We start from the raw sequence: 11265 nt of genomic DNA, 5'->3' as shown, positions 1-11265 counted from the left end.
GGCAGCAACGGCAGCAAGTTTCTCAGGGTCAGCTCGAATGCCATCAGCACTCACGATGTGCCCAAGAAACTTCAATGCGGTGAACCCGAAGTGACACTTTTGAGGCTTGAGAGAAAGGTTGGCAGACCGGACGGCTTCGAGAACAGTTCTCAGGCGGCGCAGGTGTTCCGTGAACGCCGGCGAAAAGATTATCACGTCGTCGAGATAAGCAAGGCATGTCTGCCAGTTAAGACCTGTGAGCAGTGTCCATCATCCGCTGGAAGGTGGCAGGAGCCCAGCAGAGCCCGAATGGGAGGACGCGGAATTCATAGAGCCCATCTGGTGTCACGAAGGCAGTTTTCTCACAGTCCCTCTCATCAACTTTGATTTGCCAATAACCACTCCTGAGGTCAATGGAGGAGAAGTATTTGGCACAGCCAAGTTAGTCGAGAGAGTCGTCGATCCGTGGCAGCGGGTAGACATCCTTCTTTGTCACAATGTTAAGCTTCCGGTAGTCAACGCAGAAACGAAGGGTTCCGTCTTTCTTTTTATCGAGGACTACAAGCGACGACCATGGGCTGCTTGAAGTATAAATGACGCCATCGGCAACCATCTCCTTGACATGCTGCTGGATAACGTCTCTCTCCCGAGGAGACACACGATAGCGCTGCTGATGGATGGGTCGAGTGCCTTAATTCATGCGTGATAATCTGGTGTTTAATGACCGACGTTTGCTGCACTTTAGACGAAGACGTGCAGCATGCACGAAACTCCAGCAATAGATGTTAGAATTGCCTTTTTTAGTGGGGGAAAGACTAGAATTGATGTCTATCAGCGTGTACGGCATCATCCGGTTCGGCGCTACGCCTCCTCGGAAGCAAAACATTCGGCGGCTTCCTGCAGATGGTCGACATTTGCAATGGCAGTGCCACGGAACAGATGTCGGTGTTCATTGGAGAAATTGGTGATGAGCACCTCCGTCTCTCTGCCACGAAAGAAACAAAGACCTTTTGCCACAGAAACTCCCAAGGCGAGTGAGAGGGAGATATTAGGCTCAACAACCCGGAGACCGTGATGCGGCTCGTCACAGGTAACTCTGGCGTGGATGATGGCGCGTGGTGGCACTGTGAGGCTATCACCGGCGGTTCGCAGCGTGGAGTGGGACCCACGGTACTCATGCTTTTCTGTGGCCAGTTTGGCGGAAAACGTCACCAAGCAGTTAGGGAGATCTTGTTGTTGTTGTTTGTTGGGTTTAACGTCCCAAAGCGACTCAGGCTATGAGAGACGCCGTAGTGGAGGCCTCCGGAAATTTCGACCACCTGGGGTTCTTTAACGTGCACTGACATTGTACAGCACACGGACGCCACTCCGCTTCGCCTCCAACGAAACGCAGCCGCCGAGGCAGGGATTCGATCCCGCTTCCTTGGGCACAGTAGTCGAGCGCCGTAACCACTGCGCCACCCCGGTGGGGCTGGTTCGGGAGATCCATAGTGGCACCGTGCCACTATAGCTCTATAGGAAGTCGATGCAAAGAATAACATCGCGAGAGCATTCGCGTAGATCAAAAAAGTCGCGACAAATGTGTAGCGTCGCACCGTAACCCAGGCGTACACATACCCAGTGGTGCAATGACATGTCCACCTGCCGTACGCATGTCTGGTCCGTTCCATGGCGTCATCACGTTTCTCAGTGTCCTTGTAAGCCGCCCGCAAAGGATAGAATAAACGGCTCTTGTATCAACTAAAGCGCTGACCTCCTTCGTGTCCACGATAACAGGGATGTCCAGGGAGACCCGGCCAAGACCAGGGCCTGTCGACGTCGGTTCGGAGTGAAGCGAGCGGTGTGGCGGCGGAAGCTGGACGGCAGTTGGGTGGTCGGCGTCAGGGCGATCCAATGTCGACGGCAGATCGGAGTGAAGCGAGCGGTGCGGCGGAAGCTGGGCGGCAGTTTGGTGGTATGTGCCGTGGCGATTTAAGCGACACGGTGGTGATAACTGGTCGGCGATGCGGACGACATCGGGGCGATCTGGTCTGTGCGGCGAAAACTGGACAGGAAATCGGCGCTCGACGTTGGGGCGAATCGAGCGGTGCGGCGGTGGAATCTGCGGTGAATCGGTGTGGCGGCCTCACTCCCAAAGGTCGCCAGAGCTAATTTTCCCGACGAGGGCTTGAGGAACCACGGTGTGCAGCGGTATAACGTGGCCCAGATGGCGAAGAGCGATGAGGCGAAGGCGAGCGCGACTCACGACGAGGAGAATGCGGCAGACTACGCTGGCGGGTGACGTACTCGGCGATGTCCTGAGGCCACTGACCAGGCCGTGGACGAGGGCTGTCGGGAGAAAATCCTCTAAGGCCCATTTAGCGATAAGGGCACCGCCGGCATAGGTGACCGGCCTCGCCACAATGGTAGCAGTGAGGGCGGGTATCTGGAGCGCGCCAGAAATCAGTCTTCCGGGGAGCCTGGCGGCGATCTGCCCAGAGGGGCAGCGGTTCCGCAGCATGCACAGCGTCATGAGGTGGCGTGTAAGGCGAAGGGGCAGGAAGCAGAGCTCGGGGGCGAGTGACATCAGCATAAGTCATCGGCTGGGTGAGGCCCGATGGTGGCGGTAGAACGACTGCACTTATCGGTGGCGTGAGTGCGTTCTGGACCTCCTCACGGATGACGCTGGCCAGAAAAGCCGTGCCAGGAGGAAATGCCCCATGAAGTTGCTGGAGCTTCTCGCGAACCATGGTGCGAACGAGGTTGCGAAGGAGCTCAGATCTGTCCCGGGATTATAGTCGGTGCGGTAAGTCGGCGGTAAGGCGGAGATGAAATTCAGTGGCCGAAAGTACTGGCTGCATCGCTGCTTTAGCAGTTTCTCCATAATCACTGCTTCAGCCAGAAACGCCGCGACGGTGGTGGGCGGGTTCCGCACTAGGCCAAAAAAAGCTGGTCTTTGACTCCGTGCATCAGGTGCCGCACCTTCTTCTCCTCACTCATGGACGGGTCGGCGCGATGGCAGAGATGCATGACGTCTTCAACGTACATTGCGACCCCTTCATTCGGACGCTGCACTCGAGAGGTCAGGACACGCTCGGCGTTCTCCTGGCGGTCACTGTTGGCGTACGTACCGAGGAGCTGGCTTCGGAAGGCCGGCCACGTAGAGAATACGGCCTCGCGGTTCTTAAACCCCGTCCGAGCAGCGTCGTCAAGGCTGAAGTAGACGTTCCGCATTTTCGCAGCGTCGTCCCAGCCATTAAACGTCGCGACCCTTACGTAGTGAGCTAGCCAGTTCTAGGCGTCTTCGAACTGCGCGACTGTGAAATGGCTTCGGGGTACGTGGGGTCTGAAGAATGAGACAGGACGAAGGGGTAGAAGAGACATATATTATGCTGACCCTTCCACCCTTTGTGCCAGGTACCCGCCACCACATCACACGCATTGTCACATCGATAGCACGTACTGGCGACAACTCCAGACACATTGTTTCCCATCTCCTCAATTTGCCAACATCTTTCTCCCTACGGACTTCCCGCCATCAAAGAGGTGCTGCCTGAATGTGAGGCAGACGATATCAACATTTCAGTGCCGCATAACCTGTCATCAACGGTGGGAGCCTTGTAATGAAACATGCAGTCTGTGAAGAAGGATTGCCTCGGTAGGTATGACATGCTTCCTTTGTTGAGCAGGTATATATCGGCTTTCAATACTCTGCTGGCTGTTTCCTATATGGTTGCGTGCTATAAAATGTTTTTTTTGGCATTTTAGCTCTAGACTTACTGTTCGGGAGTCTTGCCAACAGTATACAAAAATAATATCCTTCATGGCCTTGGCGGTGGTTTAAAAGTTGATTCTATATTTCGCTGCTCTATTTCAACAGTATGTGACTATTTCGAGTTAAGCAAGATTAAGTGAACCTGCGGTGTAATAGCAAAATAACTGGCATAGCTTATTGAAATGACGAAGTAGAGATCATTTGAGTAACACTCCACTTGGGAGGTGTAGGCGCTTTAAGCGATGAAATATTTACATACTTGATTATGTTTGCATTACAAGAATTCGCAGAAAGGATCTATTGAGGTTGCAATAAAAGAAGACATTCAGCATTACTCAAGTTGTTTGCCTTCCGCTCTCCATTTATTACTGCTGCCTGCGCTGTATGTATTTTTTCATACAGATATGCAGTTACTGATTGCTAGTACATTCCTGGTTGCTTACACCAGCTGCAGCCATGAAGATGAAATATTACTTTGACCTAAACCAGGCTATTTACTTTGCTTAAAGCGACAATTATAAATCGTTCTTTAGCCAAGCCATTGAGATTTGCCATTAGCTCCCAACTAATGTTATTTGCAGCTGCAATGAAGTTATTGTTTACCTCGGGAGTAAGACATTTACAGAAGAGAACGTCGTGAAGTACTCGTTCAAATTTTGTCATTTTTTGAAAACATTATCTGTTTTTGCATATGCTTCTGAGTTTGGAAAACATGACCAGGACAGTGCAGGAGGGAGCTGCAAGACAAAACGAAACTATTAGTGCAGCTGCTCGTTCAGGGGTGCATTGCTTGCGCTTTTATTGCTTTTATATGTGTGCAGCTTTGCCTGAATGCTTGCCAGGGCTTTCCCCATAATGGGCGGCAGTGATCTTGCCGCCCATCCCTCAGGAGGACTGCCCATTTCCAACTATACCAGCCCACAACCAACCCACCCCCTAAAATTCAAATTTGTGATACTCAGGGACATTGTTTTGTCTAATGAGACCAGTGACACCATTTAAGATACGCAGTGTGCATCACTGGGCCATTAGGGTGTTTGCGGGATGTTGTTATCCCTTATATTCCCTACTCATATTTCTTTTTTTTTTGCATCCATTTACTACTTCTGCCAAACAAAATAAGACGCATAACAGTTTGCTTAACTTCCGCAGACTCTGAATGGTATGCCAATAACAAAAACCACGCCAGACGGCGCTTGTATGTCTTAATAAAAGCAAAAACAATCCCCCGATTTTTTTTCTATTGTCGTGTCTGGTCAGATGGTGTTTTAGTGAACTTCCACATGACCAAGCAAATTGCAACTGTAAGTGCATTGAGGGGTCAAGCGTTGGAGCGTGTATATGGATACTGTGTTGCTTAGCTACCTAACTCCAAAGATTCTCCTTTGCGAGACAAGATATTTGTTTAGAAAACTGGATGGAGCCAGAAATCAATAGATTGGATTCTTAGCAGCATTGTTACTTGTTCCACCTGCGTTCCACCCCTGCATACATGAACTCGACAGAATTGGCTCGAGTATGCCTGTCGAGTAAAAAACCAGTTGGGGGTTCATGTATACACAGTCGGGTCGAGTAAAATAGGCGGTTGAGTGTGTCGCGTTAACTCGCTTGACCCACTTATGTAAAAGCATGTAGACTCTGTCGAGTACGGGAGCTGAGTTATGAGGAACGTTGGGATATCACAAAGCCTCTGGAGCGGCGAGGAGAGTCAGCGAAATGGCATGCTTTTTAGCGCTCTTAAACGATGAAAAATAATAATCGAAGCTCTCGATAGTAAAAGACAATGGAATCAAATACGAGTAAGGAATTTGCACAATAACTTCGAATGTCGACGCTATGCTCTGCTGTGATACTTACTCACTAGAAAGTGAGTTCATGTAGACACCAACCGGGTAGAGTAATTGTGACCTCGCTTACTCAGCGTTGATTCGACGCGATACTGTCGAGTCGATGTATACAGGGCTATTGTACTTGTAATTTTTGGTGAGCTCTCAGTTGATGCATTGCACAATAAATTTGAGATATATTGGTGTATTTTTGCATATCTGCTGTTTTGTTCTGCAAACGAAACTATTTCTCCAGACGCAATCTTATATTTAATTTGAGTACAAAATATTGTCAATTTTTGAAAAACAAAATTCGCGAGGTTGTTAAAAAATTGTGATTTTGAAATAAATTCAGAAGACTGCAACACTTCATCGATATTGTGAAAGAAGGCCAGGTCCAGACGGCAAAGTCGTGAAGGCAAGGTAAGGTATGCATGTCAGCGTTTAATCTGATGGAGAAAACCCAAGCGCGCGCCAGAGCCGGCGCCGTGGGACGATGATGATGGTATGTACAAGAGGAAGAAGAAGATCATGGTATGTACAAATGAAAGAAGATCCATGGAGGGCTCACACAATCTGCCCGGGGGGTCGGAAGCGGCCAGCCTGGCCGGTCCTAACCAACCGATGTACCGCGGCGCACAAACGGCTTCAAGCGAGATACATGAACAATTTCAGTTCCACGGTGTCGTCGGTCAGCTGGGGGATCAACAGGTGTGACTTCGTAGTTTACTGGGGAAGTTTGGTTGATTACCTTGTAGGGACCAAGATAGCGGCGCTGAAATTTATCACTAAGGCCAGGGGTGCGCAGTGGTGTATAGAGCAGTACTTCGTCACCAGGAGCAGTACTTCGTCACCAGGACGAAAAGAGACCATGTGATGCTTCGAATCGTAGCGACTCTTGCGGTCTTGCTGGCACGCTTCTGTGTTGAGGCGGGCAAGATGACGGCATCTCGCCACACGAGATAAGAACTGGGCTGGTAATGATGAGAAGTAGTCGGGCGTAGAGAAGAAGGAAGTATCGAGGATTGTAGTAGGAGGACGGCCGAAAACGAGGAAAAATGGGGAGTGAACGGTAGTCCGCTGTACTGCAGTATTATAGGCGAATGTGACGAATGGCAGAACAGTATCCCAATTTCGATGATCCGGTGTGATGTACATGGATATCATATCCGATAGGGTGCGGTTAAATCGCTCAGTCAGACCGTTAGTCTGGAGATGGCAGCTTGAGGGTGTCTTATGGAGGGTGGATGACGCACGAAGAACTTCGGATACGACTGTCGATGAGAAGGCCGTCCCGCGGTCACTTAGAAGCACCCGAGGAGTGCCATGACGCGATAGAATTGACCGCAAAAAGAAATTAGCTACCTCTTCAGCGGAACCAGTCGGTACAGGGGCCGTCTCAGCATAGCGTGTAAGGTGGTCGACAGCTGTTATAATCCAATGGTTACCCCCATTGGAGAGAGGTAGGGGACCTTATAAGTCGATGCCGACTACGTCGAATGGTGTGGCGGGACAGGGAAGGGGCTGTAGGAGACCAGCAGGGAAAGAAGTCGGCCGCTTGCGACGTTGGCAACAGGTGGCAGGAAGCAACGTATTTAGCTACGGTGGCAGACAGGCCAGGCCAAAAAAATCGACTTTTCACGCGGTCGTATGTTTTGTTAAAACCAAGGTGACCTGCAGTAGCGTCATCGTGGAAAACCGCTAGTATACGTGAGCGAAGCAAACGCGATACGACTGGGAGCCAGCGAGTTCCATCAGTATAATACACGTAGCGGCGTAGTATGCCATCTTCAAGCTTGAAATTGCGAAGCTGTCGGCGAAGCCTAGCGTTGGGTGGGATCGAAGCGCCGATAAGGTGGTCGATGATGGCCCGGCAGTAGGCATCAGCTAATTGCTGTGAGCGGAGAGGGTGCTTGTTCTCAGAGCCGTCAAAAGAAACTGCAGTGATATGCGTCGGTGGAAGCGATGGTCGGCTGTGGTCAGAGGTGGAAATTCATTGTAAAGAAAACAGCAGGCTGATTCCGAAATCGGGCAGCGAGAAAGAGCGTCGGCGTCTTGGTGTTGGTGACCTGATTTATAAACGACGTCGAAATGCATTCTTGCAGGTGTAGAATCCAACAGCCAAGTCTGCCTGTCAAATTTTTCAGTGAAGATAACCAGCAAAGAGCATGGTGATCGGTCACAACTGTGAAAAGCCGACCATATAAGTAAGGGCGAAACCTTTGAACAGCCCAGATGATGGCGAGACATTTCTGCTCGGTAATGGTGTAGCTTTTCTCAGCTGGAGTCATGGTCCGACTGGCGAAGGCAATCACTTTCTCACGTGAAGTTGCATCGCGCTGTAGAAGTACAGCGCCAAGACCGTGACCACTGGCATCAGTGTGCAGGATGGTAGGAGCGCTGTCGCTGAAGTGGCCAAGAACTGGATCTGATGTGAGGGCGTGCTTTAGGTCGTTAAAAGCAGTGTTGCACTGTTCAGTCCACTCGAAAGGGCTGCGCGCTTTAAGTAGTTCATGAAGTGGCGCAGCAATAGTTGCAAAATGTCGTATAAATCGCCGGAAATAGGACGCCAAGCCGAGGAAACTGCGCAGATCAGTAGTCCGTTGCGGACGAATAAAGTTCAAGACCGCGATTATTTTTTCAGGGTCTGGGCGAATACAGTCATGGCTAACCAGATGTCCCAATATTTTAATTTCCTTCTCTGCAAAGTGGCACTTCTTGGTGTTGAGCTGAAGGCCCGCTGAAGCAAGACACGTGAGGACTTCATTCAGGCGCGTCAGATGGTCGGTAAAAGTTGACGAAAAGATAACAATGTCATCCAACTAACATAAACAGGTTCTCCATTTGAGGCCACGAAGTACAGTATCGATCATTCTTTCAAAAGTTGCGGGTGCATTACAAAGGCCGAAGGGCACAACATTAAGTTCGTAAAGTCCGTCGGGAGTTGCGAAAGCGGTTTTTTCTTTGTCGTCCTCGTGCATAGGTATTTGCCAATAACCTGAGCGGAGGTCCAAGGTCGAGAAATATTCGGCACCTTGGAGAGAGTCAAGGGCTTCATCAATACGCGGCATCGGGTAGACGTCCTTGCGAGTAATTTTGTTGAGTGCGCGATAATCAACACAAAATCGTACCGATGCGTCCTTTTTTAAAACTATTACTACTGGGGAGGACCATGGGCTTGTTGATGGACGAATAATATCGCGATGGAGCATGCCATTGACATTTTCTTCAATTACTTTTCGTTCCCAGAGAGACACCCGATAAGGTGATCGGCGTACAATTGAGTTACCTTCGGTAAGGATGCGGTGATGTGCCACACTAGTTCGTCCCAGTGGTGGGGAAGTGGCATCAAAAATGGATTGGTGGGCTGGAAGCAATTGCAGCAATTCTTGACGTTGGTGCGGCATGACGTTCGGATTGATTGTCTTCGACAGCATGGAAAGAGAGACTTGCGATGAATCACGTTGCGGAGGTAGCGGGGCAGTGAGCACCATCATGGATATAGGGTGAGCATCCGCTATGCATGGCAGGGAAGTTCTTTTAGTTCGCAAGAGGGATTCACGGGAAGTGCTCGTGGCAGCTACTACCGCTGAGCTGCGGCGGAATCATACAAGACTTGATGGGAAGGCGATTCCACATGCAAGATGACGATGAAATAGTGCGATGAGTACATCCCCGTCACTGATGTGTTCAGAAACAACGGTAATAAGTGTTTCGCACTGTGGAGGCAATACAGTATCAGCTGCGGCAATGAGGGAATGATGCCGTGCAGAAATGTCAGATGAAAAATCACTATCTGTCATATGGATGACACGGTCGCCACAACAAATTAACGCTGAAGTGGTTGACAAAAAATCCCATCCAAAAATCATCAAATGCGCACACGGTGATAGCACAGCAAACTGCAGATGGTGGCGGACGCCGTCTATAACAACTCGAACTGTACACTTTGCTGAAGGGTGCAGAGGGACGCCATTTACTCCACGAAGTTCAGGTCCATCATATGGTGTGGTTACTTTCCGCAAACGGTGGCACAAATCAGCATGAATAACAGAAAGTGCAGCCCCTGTGTCAATCAAAGCTTCGACCGGTAATCTTTCAGCTAAAACGGAAATCATATTATACGGGCGATAAGGAGGACTTTTTGTAAACTCGCAAAGTGCAGTTTCACCTCCGGAAACTGCATCGCTTAGTTTTCCGAATTACGGACAAGAACAGTTGTTGCTGGCCGAAGTGGCGAAGCAGAGTGGCGGTATGGGGAAGGGGACCGGCGTCGGGATACATGAGCCCCACTTGGTTCAGACGAGGATACCGGCGGTGGAGAGAATCGACGAGGTTGGCTGGGAATTGGTCGTCGCTGATAATATGCAGGTATGTCACTTTCGAAGGCGTCATAACCACGTCGCTTGTTCTGAATGCGTCGGAGACAAAAGCGAGATATATGTCCTCGAATTCCACAATAATAGCACACTGGGCGAGAGGGGCGCCAAGGTGCGTAATAGGGTGGCGTTGGTTGAGCCGTCGTCATGGCGTTGATGTGGTTGTAGGGTGGTGCTTGAGGTGGGGGAACAAAAGGAGGAGGGGCTGCAGCGACGTGAGCGTAAGTCGGTGCTGGGCGAGGTGCAGGAGGATCAGCTGTGACAGGGTGGTTGATAGTGGCCAGCTCTTCTTTAATGATGTGGCGGATGCCGGCGTCGTTAGAAGGAGACGAATGATCGCACCCGTGCCGGCAGAAAGGGCTGAGGACTTGGAGCTCCTCGCGAATTATTGCTGGAATCATGGCTCGTAGATCGAGGTCAGCAGAGGTCGGCGCAGTAGTGAAGCCGGGCTGCAATCGGGAGGACTGTAGCTGGTCGAGGCGTTGGCAGGTCGTTATAATGGAATCAACACTTGATGGATTCTGGGCAACTAGTGTTATAAGCCATTGAATTGATTCCCTTCAAGACATGGTGTACACGTTCAGATTCCGGCATGGTGGGACTGATACGCCGATAGAGTGCCAGCACGGCCTCTATGTATGACGCATAGGACTCATCGGGACCTTGACGGCGGGTAGCGAGCTTGTTCCTTGCGATCTCCGTCCGAACAGCCGGGTCGGCGAAGTATTGTCGGAACTGCTGCTTGAAGGTGGGCCAGTTTGTGGTGTGGGGCTCGCGGTTAATAAACCAATTTCTGGCGACCTCAATAAGGTAGAAATATACGTTCAGAAATTTCAAAGCATCATCCCACCAGTTGTAGGCACTGCAGCGTTCATAAGTGTCAAGCCAGTCATCGACGTCTTTGTCGCGACGACCAGCGAACAGCGGCGGGTCGCGTTGTCGTGTGGGCACCATCGGAGGCGGTGGTGTAGCCGAGGTAGAGGGTTCAGCCGGGTCGGCACTGCTCTCGGTCGACATGACGATGGTAGTTGTTAAACGGCGACCGGAACGTAACTCTAGCGAGAGGCAGGGTAGAAGGCAGCAAGGGGATCGAATTTCACCTCCATCACTTGTGAAAGAAGGCCAGGTCCAGACGGCGAGGTGGTGAAGGCAAGGCAAGGTATGCCGTGTCAGCGTTTAATCTGATGGAGAAAACCCAAGCGCGCGCCGGAGCCGGCGCCGCGGGACGATGATGATGGTATGTACAAGAGTAAGAAGAAGATCATGGTATGTACAAATGAAAGAAGATCCGTGGAGGGCGCACAATATTAAAATATAAGATGTGTGG

Source organism: Amblyomma maculatum, chromosome 1 (assembly GCF_055883805.1).
Source record: "Amblyomma maculatum isolate TAMU_Amacu chromosome 1, ASM5588380v1, whole genome shotgun sequence".
Taxonomy (NCBI): Eukaryota; Metazoa; Arthropoda; class Arachnida; order Ixodida; family Ixodidae; genus Amblyomma; species Amblyomma maculatum.
The sequence above is the reverse complement of the archived record's forward strand: the minus strand, read 5'-3'. Positions refer to the sequence as shown.